This window comes from Dermacentor albipictus, unplaced genomic scaffold, assembly GCF_038994185.2.
Source record: "Dermacentor albipictus isolate Rhodes 1998 colony unplaced genomic scaffold, USDA_Dalb.pri_finalv2 scaffold_38, whole genome shotgun sequence".
Taxonomy (NCBI): Eukaryota; Metazoa; Arthropoda; class Arachnida; order Ixodida; family Ixodidae; genus Dermacentor; species Dermacentor albipictus.
Genome location: NW_027225592.1, coordinates 1,504,092 through 1,523,351, shown reverse-complemented (window position 1 = coordinate 1,523,351; position 19,260 = coordinate 1,504,092). Strand labels below are relative to the sequence as shown.

The following is a 19,260-nucleotide window of genomic DNA, read 5'->3' as shown; positions in this document are numbered from 1 at the left end:
TCTTTTTTGGGAGAAATCATACAAGCGTAGTATTACTGGTCGTTCTTAATCTTTCTACCAATGCGATGAATGCGTTCGAGTGATCGCACGTCTACCCCGAGCTTTTCCTTAAATGTGCTCTCCGTGACATGTTTCGCCAAGGATGCGTTAGTTTCATCATTGTCTTCCTTTACACCAAAGATGACAATGTTATTGCGGCGGCTCCGATTTTCTAGATCATCCAGTTTTTTGGCCATGTGTGACACTACTTTCTGTACGGCCGCAATTGCTACTTCACACTTATCGACCTTCTCCTGGTAAAGTTTAAGTGATGCGAGTGCTCCTTCAATTTCTGTCAGCCTAGTCTGCACATTAAGTATTCCGGTCTGAAGAAGCGTTTGAGAGGTCTGAATTTCAGTAACCACTTTAAGAACCTCGTCAATCTTAGGCCCCGGCTTTTCCTTCACATCTCCACTCAGTTGTAATAGCAAACGCACAACATGCAATAATTCACAGCAACAGCGGAAAAGACAGACGAGGCTCGGCAGCACCACTAACCCAACAGAGCTGGTTCTCAAGCATTTAGAAAAGGACCATTCATCACCAACATGTATTTCATCACCAACCTGTATGAAGACGAACAAAGGTTTGAGCATTGCGTCTCGGATGGTGCCACCAAGCTCACTGAAGTCGGCGCGCAGTTGGCTCTCATTTTTATACACCCTCGACATTGTCGCCGTCGTCGCCGGTGCGCAGAAAGGACGGTCCACCTCCGATGATGCCTGGGGTGGCGAGTCAGTCGGCCCGACAACGTGCGGAATCAGCGCAGCGTAGGACACGTATAGGCATGGTACTGATGACGTCGAAGGAAGATGTTCAATCTGTATCAGAAGGCCATCGCCGATGCGCACTTGCCCTTGCACGAACACCTGTATGAAGACGAACAAAGGTTTGAGCATTGCGTCTCAGATGGTGCCACCATGCCCACTCCGTTTCAACCAACAGAACAAGTGTGCCTTGTGATCATTAGCCTATGCAACTGGGTTTCAGACTTCTTGATGACGCAGGCCCCTACACAGGTTCACTAGTCACTGTGGGTCTCCTTTCATCAGTTTTTGTCGGCAAAATCATGTAGATTAAAACATTAACCCGAGCTTGAAACTGCTAATGCATGTTTCATAAAGATAAAATTGTGGTCACTGACCAAGTCAAGGCGAAAAAAACTCAGATTCTGGAGCAGAGACAGATTCCTGGGTTACATACACCATGACAAGTAAGCTCATGGGCTTTCTTTTTTCCTTCAGAAAAAGCTGACTGCCAGCATATTCTACAGCGGAGGTTACTTTTTGCCAGGATCGGGTGAAGCATTCTGCAGTGTTAAATTCACACCTTTGCACAAAATGGCAGTTTCAGATTTAGTGGGCGTGCACAATACAGGCTGAAGATAACTTCTTGGTTTGAGTGGGCTCTTTTGACTTTAATCCTTCAAGCTTGCTTGCCACGGTTCGTACAGGTGGTCCCTTAGCATTGCCGTGAAGTTGCTATGGAGCTGCATCACCTGAAAGACGTGAACAATGACCTGGTCTAGTTGACGCCGTGTGAAGAATGCGACAGTTTTCAAGCCCTCAATTCTCTGTCGGCATTCTTGAACTCCCGACTCAAGCATTTTCTTCCTGGCTGGCCGAACTATCTCGAGGCTGCACACTGACACTACCGATGTCTTCAAGCACAGACTTTTGGGTACAAAGTTCTTTGCTTCGCTAGTCTGGTTCAAGGAAAGGCGGCACATTATTTCACAATTACTACATGGCTCCATGCAGTGAAGCACAGTCATGTGCATGTTATCTTGAGCAAAAAATTATTTGCGCACTAAAAAAAAATCTAACACTGTCTTGACGCAGTTTAGACATCTGGGCAAACATGCAAAGTATTCCCAGCTCCCTATCATGTTTCGTTACCGTGCCAGGCTTTCCACAAGCAAGAAACTTATAGATTCTGATAAAACAAAAACTAATTAAGATATCTTAATGAAATTTCAGATTTGTCTCTTTATTGCAATGTGCAGTGTGTATGCCAAATTTCAGCCCTTTCTGTCAAAAAACAAAAAAGTTAATTCGGATCCCCTCCTCCCCCTTTAAGGGCAGAGGTTTAGTCGAGACTAGAAGTAAATCGGAGAGCTGTGGAAAGGTTAGGACTAGGTGCCCACGGGAAAACCACAAACGAAGCAGTACAGGGAGATATGGGCTGGGCATCGTTCGAAGCACGGGAAGCTCAGAGTAAAATCATATACGAAAAACACCTGAGGAAATTGGACGATAACATGTGAGCAGCTAAGGTATTTAAACACCTATACTTAAAGAGCGTTGACTCACAATGGCAGAAAAGAACTAGGAAGCTAACCAGCAAGTATGCCAGACACGAGGACGAAGGAAGAGCATTAAACGACAGGTTAAAAATGCGGAAGGTAAAAATTGGATAAATTCAATGGAAAAGAAGCGCAGTGTGGAACTATAATGATACTGGAAACAGCAGATCAGGCAGGAAGCGTTTTATGATAACTCAAGAGGCAGTGCCCTACTCTTTCAAGCTAGATCAGGATGTCTTAGAATGCGGAGCTATAAAAAGAAATTTAAGAAAGAAGAAGACATATGTACTGTGTGTGGTAAATATGTAGAAACAATGGAACACCTCATACTAAAATGTGATGGTATCAATCCTGATGTCGATGCGGCCACAGTCACGCTTCCTGAGGCCCTACGGTTCAGAGATAATAATAGTCATTTACATAAATATGCGGTGGAAACTAGCAAAAGGCAATTGGAGGATTGGTGGCTCAAAAGCAGAGAGGTGACATAAGGTTAAAAGGGTATGAAGACGTATTTAAAGAAAATCGAGAATTTCAATAACACACAACACAGATAAAAATAAAAGGCAAAATAAAGATCTGAGCATGTTGGCAACTGCCATCACCCTGTTTCATAGGGGACGCTCCTACCTTCCATCCATCCATCCATCCATCCTGACTGGCGCTGCTGCGCCAGCATTTCACAGTTTGTGTGTATTGCACATGCTGTGCTTGTTTTAATTTCTATGCGAGAAAAATGCAGATGCTGGGCTGTGATAGTGTAAAACATTACAATTGTCCTTAGCCTGAAGAGAGCGCTTTGAGCTGTAATCTCAAGTGTGTTGGCCATGTATGTTGAAGGAGCCGGTAAACACGCGCCAGCAAGATGGCTCCAAGGCATTGACGTTGAGGACCCCTGACGCCTTGACGTTGAGGACACCCAGGCCCAAAAGAAGTGTTACACAGAACAGGAGCGTCTTCGCTACGCAGTGAAATGTAGTGTAGACTGCGAACTTATGTATACATTGTATAATACAATTATAATAACTAATTGAAGTATGCACAGCCTCATAATTCAATTAAAATTTAATATTTCTGCCATGATGCGGTGCGCCATGTGAGGCAATGACAACGCTCAATTCCCTCTCAGAGGTTATGAACAATGACTCGCAACAACACCTCAAGCAAACACGTCTCCCTGTGTGTTCTGTGGACTATGCAGAAGTGGTGCACGCAAGGTAACGCTTAACATCAACTCGCCACTCTTGTATTGGACTAAACGCTGAAAAATTACAGATTTGCCGCCAACATCCCCACTAATTACTGTCAATCAAAGCAAACAGCGTACAAAGCTTCGGGTACATCAATCCTCAGCATGGGATCCGCCACTTTTTTTGTCTTCTACCTTTCAATCTCCATATTGCTACTTTGCTAAGCTAACCTACATCTTCAATGTAAATACAGTCGAACCTCGATATATCAAACAGCGCGGTCATCGCAAAATAGTTCGATATAGCCAGAATTCGATATATAAAATCACGTAGAAAACGCGTCAAAAACTAGCACAAATCAATCAATGAACCAATCGTGGCGCAATAGATACTCACAAGAAGCTTCAAACAAAGTATTTATTTCGTTCGCTGAAAGTACTGAAGCAGCGTAGCCTGCTTCATATTGGAAACCGCGTGCTTGACCACGGCGTCCTTAACATAGTCCAAACGGTCCACAAGAGACGGTCCAGTGCCTTCTATTGCGCCGCAGTAGCGGCGTACAACGGCCAAAGCAGCTACAGCCTCAGTTGCAGTCGGGAGCGGGGCAACATCAGCGCTTGCTGGATCAGCCTCAGCAGCGTCTTCGTTTGGCCGCTCAGCAGTCACTTCTGCCGCGATCTCACGTCTGTTAACTCCGCCACTGTTCCGGTGCTGTCGTCACCGCGAATGAAGTCCTCAATGCACATGCTGTGTGGCTCAGTACCGACAAAGCGCTCCAACTGGCTCCACGGCCGCCTCGATCACGCGCGCACGGCGGGGGCGCGGGCGCCTGTGATTGAGGCGGCCGGGCTGGCTCACGGCCGGTCTCTAGGGGAGCGCGCGCTTTAGAGAAGCACGCGAAGTGCGCGCTCCCCTCGAGACCGGCCGTGGCTGGCTCCAAGCCACCACGTGTGTACGCCGCTACGTTCAGATGGCGCCCTCGGCGCAACCGATGTGGGAGCTGTCGTACGCAGCAGTCTGGAACGCCCATCGCGCCGCTGCTATCTTCGAGGGTGTTGCGGGAAAGCTCGCCTCCTGTCAACAGAGCGCACTTGGTCTGGGGCGGCGGGGTTCGATATATCCATTTTACATCCGGCCCCGTTCGAAATAAAAAATTTAAAAATGCATGCACTTTTCCACGTGATATAGAAAGTGTTTGATATACGCAATAATTTGATATATCCGTGTTCGATATATCGAGGTTTCACTGTATGCCTAAAGAAGCATCTTAACATAATACAGAGCAATCTTTTATGCTCGTCTGCTTTAAAAAAGCATATTTCTGTAGGAAATGAAATCTGCAGCAGAGTGTTGATGCCAGTACAAGAGTTACCGGTACTTTGATCCATAAAACAATTGAATCTTAGCAGAAGGCCAGTTACAGCATCATCATCATCATCATAAAAACTTTATTGCAAGACTGAGGAGTTTGGAGCACGCAGGCTCCTGGGCACCCGCACGACCCCACTGCACTCAAGCGTTTATGTTGCTTCGCTCCATAACGCTGGCAGCCCGATCAGTAGCCATGGTCTGCACGACCGGGTCTCCAGAGCGCAGCAGGGTCTCCCAGTCCTCCCAGGTCTTCAGGTGCTCGAGGCCCCGCGGGGGAGGATCCGCCGGGCAATGAGAAAGGAGGTGGAGAGCAGAAGCGCGAGGTTCGGGACAGAGATTACAGGCTGATGTGAGGAAAAGTGGGTGATAATGAGAAAGAGTCAGAGGAGATGGGAGAGTGCGAGTTTGTAATCGGCGCCAAAGGGTTGCTTGTCGATTGCTAAGGGATTTGTGCGGTGCGGGGTACAGCTGACGCGCCACTTTGGAGGCATTCGTCAGCTCGTTGAAAGTGTGCACGCGCTCCTTCGTGAATCCCGGATCGGAGGCCGCAAGAGCCCGGTTTAAAGAACCTCGGGCTAAGACGTTGGCGGCCTCGTTTCCAGGATTCCCGCAGTGCGCGGGCACCCAAATCAGTTCCACATGACGGGGCGTGGGTGCAACGGGCGAGTCCAGTATGCAAAAAAATGGCCAGTCTTAGCTTGGTTAAGCCAAGAATGCGTTGCATATTGCACGGCCTTTTTTTTTAATGCGAAGCATTAGCCACACAACCACGCTCTTCCTTGCTGCGCCGCATGCGGCCGCATAGCTACCATATGACGTCATAACAGCTGCAAAGCGGACACTTAAGCTTCGCCTTCAAGAGTGGAACGCGACAGCGTTCCCGTCGACCCACCAAGGGGGTGTAAGACAATGGGCTACGGCGCAGCGACTACGCGCCCCGCATCGGACGCAGTGAGCGTCAATGCAGCGTTCGGCGCGGCAACGAAATGTGCGCCTGAGCAAGCGACGCACGCCTGAGCCTTAGAAACAGCTCGTTTCTAAGGCGACACCGCGTTCACTAGAGGCGCTTTTGTACCGCTTTGAAGCATCGAACCCGTGGCTCAGTGGTAACGTCTCCGTCTCACACTCCGGAGACCCTGGTTCGATTCCCACCCAGCGCATCTTTTTTGAGGGCGAGGTATCACGCGCCGGCGCAACGCCCCTAGCGGGAGGAGCGGGAGTCAGGTGGTGGCTGCGGCCGCGCGCGACCGCACAAGTTGGGGCCCAGCTTTTCCTCCGGCTGTCATGACGTCACGTCACGTGGTTGCGCTCAAGGTCAATGGTGGCTGTCCGGCCGCGCCCAAGGCCTGAACTGAGCGACTGCAATATGCTACGCATAAAAGCAGGGACGTGGACTCGGCCTCGTGCGAAATTTAGGATTGCAGTTTTGGAGTCTGATAAAACATACCGTGCTTCTGTGTTGACGATAGCTAGGGCAACGGCGGCTTCCTCTGCAGCTTTGGGAGAGGTGTCTGGGGGGAGTGTGTGCATTCCAATCAGAGAGAGAGTGTGATCCACCACGACAGCGACCGCTTCATCACACTTGCAGGCTGCGTTTACCCATACGGCGTCCGGTTCCGAGCCGTAGTAACGGTGCAGCGCTGTAGCTGGAGCTCTGCGGCGCTTATTGTGGTGGTCGGGGTGCATGTTACGGGGGAGTGGCTTAATGAGCAGTTCGCGGCGTAAGGGTTTTGGTATGGGGCGTAATGTCGGATCGTTGGCTGGTATCCGGATTCCAAGGGAATGCGGTATGTACCGGCCAGTGTTGGTTTGTGTGAGACGAAGGTATTGTGCTTGGCGGTGTGCGTCTACAAGTTCCCCGATTGAGTTGTGGAGGCCTAATTGTAAGAGTCGGTCGGTAGGTGTATTTATGGGAAGGTGGAGGGCGACTTTGTATGCCCGGCAAATGCGTCCACGGCGTCAGTTTCACGGCGAGAGAGCTTGAGATAGGGGGTGGAGTAGAGTACACGGCTGAGTACAAAGGCGTGAACAAGTCGGCATAGATCACACTCCCTCATGCCTCTGTGGTGGCCCGAGACCCGGCGGATAAGGTGGGAGATCGCCCCTACTACCTGCCTGAGTCTCCGGAGTGTAGTCGTGTGCTTCCCATCACTCTGGATATGCATACCAAGTATCCCGAGGGTTTCGACCTCTGGTATCGGTCTACCGTCCAGCTCGATGATGATGGGGGAGCAGGGCAAGTTGCGGTTCTTGAGACAAATGCACAGCAGCTCGGACTTCTCTGGGGAACAAGAAAGCCCTAAGCTAACTGCATAGTTTTGGGTCAGATTGGTGGCTGCTTGGATGGTGTCCTGTATGGCGCCATCACTGCCATGGGTAGTCCATAGCGTAATGTCGTCTGCGTAGAGAGTATGTTTCAGGTGAGGAACGGTTGTTTGATATTAAATAAGAAAGGTGAGAGGATGGAGCCTTGCGGGGTGGCTACGCATTTTAGTGAGTATGTGGGGTAGGTGAGCTGGCCGAAGTGAAGCTCGGCCGTGCGTGCTGTGAGGAATGCCTGAATGTAGGTGTACGTACGTGCGCCCACATTCAGTGGGAAGAGTGCAGTCATGATCGCGTGATGTTCGACGCGATCAAAGGCTTTGGATAAATCCAAAGCCAGGACTGCCTTGGTGTGGCCTGAAATGAGCGGATCGAAGATGTCATGGGTGATATGCAACATGGCGTCTTGTGTGGACAAATGGGGGCGGAATCCCACCATGCTGTTAGGGTATAAGTCATGGTCTGTCATGTGCTGTACAAGCCTCGCTGATACCACATGCTCGAAAAGCTTTACGAGACAAGAGGTTAGCGAGATTGGGCGAAGGTTTTGGAGTGTAAGTGGTTTGTTGGGCTTCGGAATGAAGATTACCTTTGTGTGTCGCCAGCACTGGGGGAGGGTGCTCTCTTTCCAGCACTGGTTGAAGTACTCCGTGATGCGAGTAATCGATTGATTATCCAGATTACGAAGCGTTGTGTTGGTGACCTGGTCGGGGCCGGGCGCGGAATTGGTGCAAAGAGTCATAAGGGCTGCTCTGACCTCTGCCTCTGTTATGTCGGTGTCGAGTTCGTGGTTCGGCTGTCCTGTGTATGAGGGGAGAGGAGATGGTATGCCAGGTGAAGTGTATGTATCGTGGAGTGTACCCAAGAGAGCATCGGGGTTGTCCATGTGTGTGTGTATGAGCCGGGTGACGTGGTGCTGGGTGGTTTTTTGTTTTCAATGGATCGATGAGGTGTTGAAGGAGGTGCCACGCTCTTTTGGTTGTCAGTTTGCCGGTGATGCCGTCGCATACTTGCCCCCAATTTGAGCGGCAGAGCTCCTCTGAATGTAGTTGAATTTGGGATTGTAAAGCGGCTAAGCGTTTTTTTAGCGTTCTGTTATGTTTACCCCGTTTCCACCTTTCTAGGAGGCTGTGGTAGGCCTCTCAGAGGTGGGCGAGTCGGGTGTCTAGTGTCGGGGTGTTTGTGGTGGTTTCAATCAGCTGCGTACGGTGTTGGATGTCAGTGATGGGGTTGTCAGGGAGGGCAGTCCACGCAGTGCGGAGAGCGTCCCAGTTAATGAGTTTGTGTGTCATGTAGGCGTGGCGGGGTGGTTTGAATGGGACAGTGACTTGTATAATGTAATGATCACTGCCCAGTGTGTGTTGTGCTCTCGTCCAGGTCACATCACGGAGGGAGCGGCTGATCACCAGATCCGGACTAGTGTCCATGCTGACACTGTTGCCGATTCGCGTAAGCATCTGAAAGTTGTTGTGGGCGGAAAGTTGGAGGTTCTGCATGAGCAGCCAGAGCCTGCGACCTCTATGTGTGGTTGTTTTATATCCCCAGTCAGTGTGCTGGCTGTTGAAATCCCCACCGATTAGTACGGGGTGCTTCCCTGCTAGGCGGTACAACTCTCGGAGGAGGGAGTCCAACGAGGCCATCGGTTGGGATGGGGGGTGGTAGATATTGGCAGTATAGATGGATGGGAGTGTATGTATATGATGGATAATTTCGGTGATCACGCAAGGCGTCTCTGACGTGATGTAATGTGTCTTGTGAGTTAAATTGCGGTGCACAAGTGTGGACGCCCTGGGTTTGTTTGTGGTGTAAGAGTGTGTGGAGTTGTAACTGGGGAGTGTGGCCTGATTGGCGGTATCTTGGAAAAGAAGGACTTGGGGTGTTGGGGAAAGTGTAGGAAGTAGAAGCTGCAGGGGCGCGCGCTTGCCCCGGAAGCCGCGGCAGTTCCAGGTTATGATGTGAAGGGAGTTATTGTTGCCCCGTCCCGCCATATTGGAGCTTAGAGGGATGGATAAGAGGGGTTAGTCTCGCGTCTATTGGGATGTGGGGTTCCATGGCAGTTAGTCGTGCTGTGGGAAGAAGGGGGGTAGAGAGCGGGGGGAGCTGCGTGAGGCGTGCTTCGAGGAGGTTGACCATTTTCTGAAACATAGATTCCATGCAGCGTTCCAAGTGCGTCTCCACTTTCGTAGTGAGGTCAGTGATGAGAGCATTGAATTTGCTTTCGAGGCGAACCTCAATCTCTTTGAGTATTTTGTCAAATTGGGCGGAGAGGTCTTTCAATTTGGAGTCGACATCGATCGGCTTGGAGGTGAGGGGTGGGGGAGTGATACATTGTTTTTTTGAGGGGGGTGATTGAGAGGGAGCGGTGTTGATTTGTGAGAGAGTAGGAGGTGAAGTTGGGGGGGGGGAGTGAGAAAGAGTAGGAGAGGGAAGTGAGCTCTGAGTGAGGACTGTGAGGCGTCTTACCTCCTCCCGCAGGGCCCGAAGCTCCCATTCGTTGTGGTCCAGAGTTTTCTGGGCGGGGGCAGTGGCGATTTTCTTGCACGGTCGGCCCAGGTGAGGTCCTGCTGGGCCTTGTGGCTACTGTCACGTGAAATGGAGCGCGCAGTGCTTGCACTGCACGATGACTTTCGCGGGGCTGGCTTCTGCTCCCGGGTTCTTGACTGGCGTCTGGTGGTTGGCTGCGTGCGTGGTGGCGGGCGTGCGTACCGGTACTTGCATTGAATATTCCCGGTATGATGCTCGTCGCCAAAGACAATGCACTTGGGTGTACAGGTTGGGGGTTCCGTTGGCGTGTGCTTGTCACCGCAATTGTGGCAACAACCGCTAGTTGGGACGGGACAGACATCCTGGCGGTGTCCGATACGGCGGCAGTTGTAGCAAGCCTCCATTTTTGGTCGATGAGGAAAGCAAGTGTGAATACCCGCCCAAAAGCGGACAGCCTTTGGCAGGGGGCAGTGGCGAAAGTGATAATAATGGATCGCTTTTTCCCGAAGGACCGAGCGTCAATAATAGGTAGTTGAGGATTGAAGGGAACAAGTCCTTTCAGGATTTCACCGTGCGACTCATCACTGTAGGCCATGTGAATGACGCCCCTCATGGCATCATCGGGCAGAGCGAGGTATGCGGTGACATCAGTTGCGCTCGTGCCGATGCGGATTGACGTTATTTGGGCATAAGCTCGAGCTCGAGCCTCCTCTGGAGTGCTGATCGTCAAGGTATTATTTGTTGGATGCAGCCGCACCTGGTCCTGAGCGAGCGCTTCCTGCAGGTGGATTTTGGTCGCATCACAGATTGCTGCGAAGAGCGTTCGAGAGGTCTCCTTGGTTACGTCCAAACCGCTGCGTGGTCGGACAACAATCTTGAAGTCTCCCCGCGGGAGTTGCGGGAGAGGCGCGTGTCGCGTACGGAGCGGGCGCTGCGCAGCTGGCAGCGCCGCAGCTCGGGTTATCTCGGCAGTTGAACGGCCGTCGCCACCCTTGGGTTCCGTTTGGGGAGAGTGAGCGGCAGGCGCCGGGCGGTACTGTTTGCGGAGACGCAGGACAGTCTCCCATTCCCTGTTTAGGGCTTCGGCGGGGTCGATGTCAGTGCCGTTTACTTGGTATTCCATGGCTGGGTGGGCTGTGGGGGTCACGGACGCTAGGCCTAAGACAGGCGTAGCCTCAGCGTGCACCAGGCAGACGGAGAAAAGGCCGAAAAATCCGACCCGGGCGGGATAGTGACACCCAGGCAGGCTCAAAATGGGCGGCTCACCGTCCCGGATACGATGGTGGCGATGTTGAGAGGCTCAAGTCGAAATGACCGGTCGCTGTGGACTACGAAGGAGGAGCCCATACACAGCGCGTCCGCTCGCAGCGATACCGAAACCACCTCCTCCCAGTTACAGCCACACTATACAGTCGTCCATTCTAATCCAAGCTGGCGGAAAGTGCTGGAACTCTCCATGATGCACAGCACCTTGCTTTTTTTGGCACCGACGAGAGGCGTGAAAATTTTAGGAAGCTTTGCGTAGAACAAGACCAGCTATCCAGGTCAGAGGGTACATGCGACTAATGTACGAGGTGCTTTCTTTGTGTAGCAGTTCTTTCCTCATTCTTATGCTTAAATAAAATGAGATCACTGAAAGTACGCCAAAAGTGCTGACAGGCCATATCTTACAAACTTCAATAATCAGAACATCCAAAATCAAGAACGGGGCTGATGGATGGAATAGCACACTGTGGTATAAAGGTTATAAACAGGGATGAGGTGCCTCAGAAAGGCTGGCCAACACTTCTTTAGGACGAACTATCTTTGCCAAAAGCTGCCTGGTCAGCCTCGGCATGTTAAGTTTTAAAGGTCTAGTAGAGTGACGTCATGTGCAGTTGTCAGTGGCAGCTGGTTGTAAAGGGCGAGACTTTAAAGAGAATGAGCACTGTCGTCTGTAAGCACGGTTCCTAAGACGAGGGCACAAAACCGTGAGAGTGGGAAGGCGGCAAGGAAAGAAAAGGAGAAAAAAAGATGCCAAGAGGAAAAAAATGAAAGACAAGAGAAAGAAGGGCATGGGAGGGTGTTGGGGAAGTGAGGAGTTATGGAGCATTGAGGGGTGTCGCTGGCGGCATGTTTCTGCCGCTTTAGAAGAGCCGGTCAGGCGGTCTGTGCGCGAGTAACAAAAAAGACCCCAAAAGACATCAGTTGAAAGAATGACTTGAATATCATAGCACAAATGCGTCGGGGATGCAATGCATGTGGTAGCTGGAAGGCAGAGGCATGTTAGGGATGTTAGCCTCAGTAGCTCAATGTAGGTGTCGTCACAGTGGTATACAGAACTGGTGATACCCTGTGTGGCTCATGCGCACAAAAAGGTATCCTGGTGTTGGTGAGGGTGCTAAAAAAATATTATAGAAAACAAACAAAAATAAAAATGGGGGGGGGGGGACTGAAATTAGAATAACGAATAGGAGGGTGAGATGAGTAAAAGCGGGCAGAGGCAGGTGTACACGGGAAAAGGGGTTGTACAGTTGATATAAATGTTAAAAAATGAAAGAACATATTAAATTGAGTAGTAGGCAGGTAAAAATGGGAAATCGTGGAATAGGTGAGGTTAAGAATTGAGTTTAGCTGGCGGTACAATGTGTTTTGTGCCTTGGTTGATGAGATGAGACTTTCAGATTTAAGTTACAGCTTTAAAGCTGGTAAAGATTCTAAGTTGCTATGTGTTAAATTAATTCCCATTGGATGTAGGCATTCAAACTTGAGTATGAGGTATCATTCCGTATATTTCCTCTAGCGAGGTGAGCGGAAATTTGTTTGTAGTACAGTCAACGCTCAAATTTTCTGACATGCCTGATGTTTCGGACGTCTTCGCGGCACCGCCACGAGCCCCATAGAATCAATGTATAAGGACATCTGAAGTTTCGGACGCTCGAACCCCCCGCCGTCCAATTTTCCGGACTTTCTTACGTGACGGAAGGTCCTTTGGCTTTTCGCGCAGCGCCCTTGTGAAGGAAATCGACTTGCAGTTGAAGCATATCACCACTTTGAACCACAACTAGCCAAATCTAGCCGTCACACACCGATTTGGTCTGGCCACGCTGGCTATGTTATCGCCGCACTTCCGCCATGCTTCCGCCTCTGGCAGAGTTTCCGGAGCGGCGCCATTTGGTTTGTTTGCGCAGGCCATGTTTTGGCTAGCGTGGTGTGTGGTTGTGCTGTTGTGTCAAGTGTGTTCTGCGACGCTAAGCCTAGGTGCTTCGACGCTCATCAGCGAACTCCACTGTTCGCAACTTGAGGATTTCACTTGCCTTCGATGGCCCCAACTCAGTCTTCGTCGTCCTCGCCAATGGCATCGAAGCGCGGAAAGCAGTACCGTCGGTTAACGATGGAGAAGAAAGCCGCCGTTATTAAGCAAGTCGTAAGCAGCCGATCGCAGGCTGACGTGAGCAAGGAGTTTGGCATCGGCTCCGCTCTGCTGGGGTTTCCATACCCGTGGAAATAATTTTTGAACAGTTTGTTGACGCTGACAACGAGCTCGACTTCTGCGCAGAACTGACTGACAAGGAAATAGTCGGTCAGGTTGTGGGGGATTCAGAAGACTCCGATGTTGAAAATGAGGAGCCAATGCCTGCGCCGCCTACAAGCGCCGAGTTGACGCGAGCACTGTTGACTCCTTCATCGGTGTACAGTGCTGACATGACCCTTGCTCAGATCGAGGCGAATATGATCGCATGCAACCGGAACGCCGTCCAAACAACAATCAACAAGTTCTTCAAGCCACTGCAGCAATAACACGGGCTGCCCGACGATGCACATGTACATAATAAACCAGCAGTCGGCTACATACAGAGTTTCTGAACGCCTCTTTTTATAGCCAGTTCACTGATGCTTTGGCAGGGTTTCGGAAGCCTGGTACTTCGCCCTTTACCTCTAGATCCGAGGAAAAAAGAAAAAAATTGTGTTTTTTGCTCGCATTCATTTTTTCCGACTGCCTGAATTTTCAGACATTTTTAAGTTCCCTAGAGGGTCCGAAAAATCGGTCGTTGACTGTATATGGAGCCTTGCTTTGTCACATATATGACATGTTTATTGAAGTGGCTGGCTACTGCTTCAGGTAAATTGTGTTTTGTGTCTGCGCGGTGATCGTTGAGTCTTTTATGAATTTGTTGTCCAGTCTCACCTATGTATTATTTGCTACAAGTGGAACATTCTAGACAGAGACTACATTGCTTGATGTGCAAGTGAAACTCGAAGTTACTTTGTTTTAGTAATTTGATGCTGTGCTTTTTACTGTACTAGTAGTAGATTAAATATGTTTGCATGTAAATCACCCAGGTGGCCAAAGCGACTGGTTCCCAACTCCGTCTGTCCTTAGTTTGGCATGCACAAGAATATCCTTACTATTGGTGTTGCATCTCAAGACTACTTGGGCAAGAAAAAGCTTATGTTTCTGGTTGCTGGTGAGAATTGGGTAGTATTTATTGAGGATGTTGTTCACGTTTTGAAGTGTGTTTGAGAATTTAGTAGTAAGAAGAGGCGTTGTTTTGTGATCCTAGGGTGGGGCTTTAGGACCTCGGCTCAGTCAAGTTTGGTTGCATTGGTGTAGGCTTTCTGAAGGGCACTCTTTGGGTGGTTCCCAATTGATAGGGTCCCTTTAAGATGATCTTAATTTAATTTTGATTAATTTTAAGGTGACATTTTTTAACCTTGAGCTATCTGGCCTAGGCAAGAAATTGGATCAAATCGAGAACGTCAAATACACAATATACGCCGATGACGTAATGCTCTGGGTCCCCGGAGATAGCCTGGGATCAATTGAAAGCGCTCTGCAGGAAGCGATCGACGTGATTGAGGAATACCTCGCTCCCATTGGCCTGCGATGTTCGCCTGCGATGTTCACCCGCGAAGTCGGAGCTCCTCGTCTACAAACCATCGAGGAGCGGTCCCAAACCAAATAACGAAATCAGAGACACACACGTCATTACTCTCAGAACAAAAGACGGAGGAACCATTCCGCACGTCAGCAAAATCAGAGTCCTTGGGATGTTCATTGAGAGCAATAGCTCTAACGCAGCGACAGTGGAGAAGATCGTGACAAAGTCGAATAATGCCTTGAATCTCATACGACGCGCAGCCAACAGACAACACGGCCTTAAGGAAGAAAATCTCCTCAAGCTAACACATGCCTTTGCGCTATGCCACTTCACCTACAAGGCAGCCATGCACAGATGGAAGGTAGCAGAGAAGGACAAACTCAATGTACAACTGAGGAAGCTAGTCAAACTAGAGCTGGGAATCCCCAAGAACACCGAGACAAAGCTCCTGCTGCAACTGGGGGTACACAACAGACTTGAAGAAATCGCCGAAGCTCAAGAACGGGCTCAATGGACAAGACTCTCTGGAACCAAACCGGGTAGAGAAATCCTAGCCAAACTAGGTCATGACACCACAGTAATCGAGAATCTATATCAAGGCGTTCCGACGGACACACGCAACTCCTACACGGTTCGCCCACTGCCGCGGAACATGTACCCCGCGCACCATCAACCCAGAAGGCTGGCACGCGGATCGTTCATCCTGCGCGAAATACGTGATAAGAAGATCCGAGCCTGTTTCGTTGACGCGGCACAGTACCCGACCAGGAAGGCCTTCGTTGCCACTACGATCAATAAGCAAGGTCAAGTCAGAAACGCTCTCACAGTCAAGACCCACAAGTCCGAGATAGCAGAACAGGTTGCCATCGCAATCGCGCTCACAGACCCGACCACCACCCTCGTCTACAGCAATTCACGCTCGGCCGTCAAAGCCTTTCAGAAAGGAGCAGTTGCAAGCCAAACACTACAAATAATCAATAGATCCGCACCGCTGCAGCATCACACCCATCTGCTGGTTCCCGGCACACCTTGGAGAGATCGAGGACGCCCCTCGCAATCTCAATGAGATGGCTCATAGGAGCGCGCGAGACCTAACCTTTCGCGACGCCACCTATTCTGGTCGTGACCATCCCAGCGAGAATCGGGACCCTCCCTGCGCATATAACGAGATCATAACGCACTTTTATCTAGACTGCAGAATATACAGCACACCTCACAATAAGCTCACCAGGCCTCAAGCCCTGACGTTCAGAATGCTTCAAACAAACACGCACCCAGTGGCGTAGCTAGGTCGTCTGGCACCCGGTGCCCTTAGCTCTTCTGTCAACACCCCCCCCCCCCCCCCCCGGGTGTAGTCGAGAAAGGCGGGGATATCGACAATTTTCGGGTGTCATCTGACACCCCCCCCCCCCCCCTACTTGCCCCGTGCAACCGGGGCCCACGGCCCCCCGGCCCCCCCTGTTGCTACGCCAGTGCACGCACCCCACGCAGAACAGACTACATCACTACATGCCTGACTTATACAAAACATCATATTGCGAAAATTGCCATAGCACACTAGACGTACATCACTTGCTCTGGCCGTGTGGTCGGACCCACGCAAACAAGGATCAAGACTCCGCCAGGCTACAAGACGCATTACACAGCACGGACCTGGCGGAGCAGCTCTGGGCTGTCCAGCGAGCCCACGATGCGTCCAGGGTGTTACAACTCCCGGTCCCAACGTGGGAGTAGCCCGCTCTATGGGACCTTGCGCCCCGTAGCTCGCAGGACCTTTCAATAAAGTTGCTCCATCCATCCATTTAAGGTGATCAAGTCTATCTATGTAGTCTTGGTTTTCCACCAACATGCGACGTAGCCGTGTGGCTTGGCCTTTACAGATGCCTTCTTTGCAATGTCTGGGATGGTGGCTTGTATATTCTAGGTACTGTTGCTCGTCAAAAAATTTTCTATACAGCATTGTCTTTAGTGTCCCATCATCAATGTATATTGTTGTGTCCAGAAAGATGCGCTCCATTGATGATTCTGATGTGAATTTTATTGTTGGGTGAAAAGAATTTAGAAATCCTACATATTTATCCAGGCTGTCTTGACCATGTTCCCATATTATGAATATGTCGTCTTCGTATCGTAGGTATGTGTGGGGCTTGTCAGTGCAGCGCAATAGGAAATCTGTTTCTAGAATCCCCATAAATATGCTCGCATAAATATGGTTTCCCATGTACACCTGCTTCCGCCCGCTTTTGCTCATGTCACCCTCTCATTTGTTACTCCAGTTTTAGTTCGCCCCCATATTTGTGTGTTTTATTACATTTTTTCGAAACGCGCTCACCAACACATTCCAAAGTCCCAGACGCCAGAATACCTTCTTCAGTGCCTCAGCCACACAGGGTATCGCCACTTCTGCATACCACTGTGACAACACCTACGTTGAGCTACTGGAACTAAAGTCCCTAGAAAGACCATGTCGCTGCCTTCCAGCTACCCCATGCACTGCATTCCAGACTCCTTGTCGCCATCTTAACTCCTTCTAAATTATCCGACGCATTGCTGCTATGCTATTCAAGTCATTCTTTGAACTGATGTCTTTTTGGGTCTTTTTTGTTAATCGAGCACTGACCGCCTGACCAGCTCTTTTAAAGCCACAAGAACATGCTGCCAAAGACACCCCTGAATGCTCCCAACCTCTGGCTTCCCCAACACCCTCCTATGCCCTTCTTTCTCTTGTTCTTTCTTTCCCTCTTGGTCTCTTTCTCTTTTTCTCCTTTTCTCCCCGCCTTCCCACTCCCACTCGCGTTCCCTCGTCTTAGGTGACAATGCTCATTCTCTTTCAAGTCTCTCCCTTTACCACCAGCCACTCCCGACAACCGCACGTAACGTCACTCCACTAACCCTTTAAAACTAACACGCCGAGGATGACGAGGCAGCCTTTGACGAAGATAGGTCCTCCTATCGAAACGTTGGCCAGCCTTTCTGAGGCACTTTATCCCTGTTTATAACCTTTGAATCACAATAATCGGAATAGTCTATGAAATTGCATGGCTGTGAACACTGCAGATTGTAAAGCAGCAAATCAGGTGACCACAGTCAACACTTTGGAAAGGCAGTGGTTTAAAAAGCTTCTTTTAGACAGTACAATTTGCCAAGCTGTGCTGGAACCCCATTTTCTTGAGAAGCATTATTTCAAAAACAGTGAAATGAAAGCTGCAGCATGAAAAGCTACAATAACACATGCCAAGTCTACATTAGAATATTCAAAGACAATGTGGTGCTTAAACGTTCCCTTCTGTTATTAGGACAATAAGCAGCAGGCGAATGCAAGCTGCCAAGGTCTTGTAAAAATTAACCGCTTGTGTAGCCACCCGACTTTCTTGATTGTTTTTCATTCAAACTGATTATGGGGGAAACTTTGCGGGCAGTTTTAGCTGGAAACCTATATCTTGAAATTACCTGGTGCTGTTTTTCATACCAACAGAGACATTTAAATTGTGCGCCGAGACACAGTGCATATACAGCAAAAGAAAAAGATGTACATATAGGAACTTGCCTCATTTTTGCTTTGGCATTTCTTGTTGTTCTGTATGCATCGTGCAATGCTAACTCATTCAGATAACTTGTAGATATGCAGTTATGTTCCTTAAATGAGGTGACTGTTGACTTACTCTTCAAAGCAGCCACTTTCTCCGGTGTTGCCAGAAGCTTCCCAGACGCATGGCACCTTGTCCGGCAGGCCTGTCCAGTCAGGCTACTTTCACCTGCTTGCACTGGTGTCTACAGGTGCGGTGCCACATCTAAAGTGCACTCTGTGTCGGAAGCAGACTTGAATATGTAATGCCACTTGCTGAGTGGCATCACAAATCCCACACCAATCTGTACCTGCAATAGATATGAAGTGTTTTCTTTTTCCTGAGCAGTACTCTTAACACTAGAACACACTTGTATAAAACAATACGATATAGGTTATTTAGGTCCGTCGATTTCTGATGCAACTCTATAATTTCCACATTGTGCCCCTCAAACAAGTTTTAAAAAATGGGGTTAAACCCAACCTCACCAAGAAATTCATTTTTGTGTAAATGGTTAAACTAATAAAATTTTCCCATTTTAAGGGCAGCAAACACTCATATTTCATACAGCCTAACCTTGCAATAATGAAATTACCGGAGAAAGCGAAACAATTGATTCAAATAGGTGCAGCGCCACGGAGAGAACAGTGCAAGAACAAGTGCCATCAAGGCCTCCAAGATTGCAGTGTCACACGGAGAACAGCGCAGCACATGTTACCTAGAGAGCCACGCGTGCCAGTCTCCAAAGGCCACGGCCATCACACACTACATGGCCTTGTTCTAATGCACACTGGAGGCATGCCTTGAAAGTACGATTACCCTTGCATGGTTGAATACGAGTGGATTCCCTTCTGGCCTCTGAAACCACTCACACCACTCACTCATCTCAGCAGTTATATTTTCATCACGACTAAACTGCAGCGACGAATGCGCCAAGTCCCGTCACAACTTCAAGCTTCAGAACTTGGTGTGCACGCCCCTTTTACTGTGACCAGGTTTGAAACGTTTGTTGTAACAGTACAGCGCTATTGAATATGTTCATATATGTGGACACAGTTTCAACAAGCATAGTTAGAAAATTGTGAACTAATGCAACGAAATATGGTGATTTTAACCAATAA

General features: G+C 49.5%; 1 long non-coding RNA gene across 1 annotated transcript in view; it reads right to left on the bottom strand.

Annotated features, from left to right (window-relative positions):
- LOC135916941 (uncharacterized) overlaps positions 1-19,260 on the bottom strand; it is a 57,297-nt gene that overhangs the window by 22,332 nt on the left and 15,705 nt on the right. Inside the window, exons 3-4 of the long non-coding RNA XR_010569111.2 lie at positions 18,236-18,449; positions 606-908 (exon numbers count right to left, since the gene is read on the bottom strand). This is a non-coding gene — a long non-coding RNA (uncharacterized lncRNA). The remainder of the gene's footprint in view (positions 1-605; positions 909-18,235; positions 18,450-19,260) is intronic.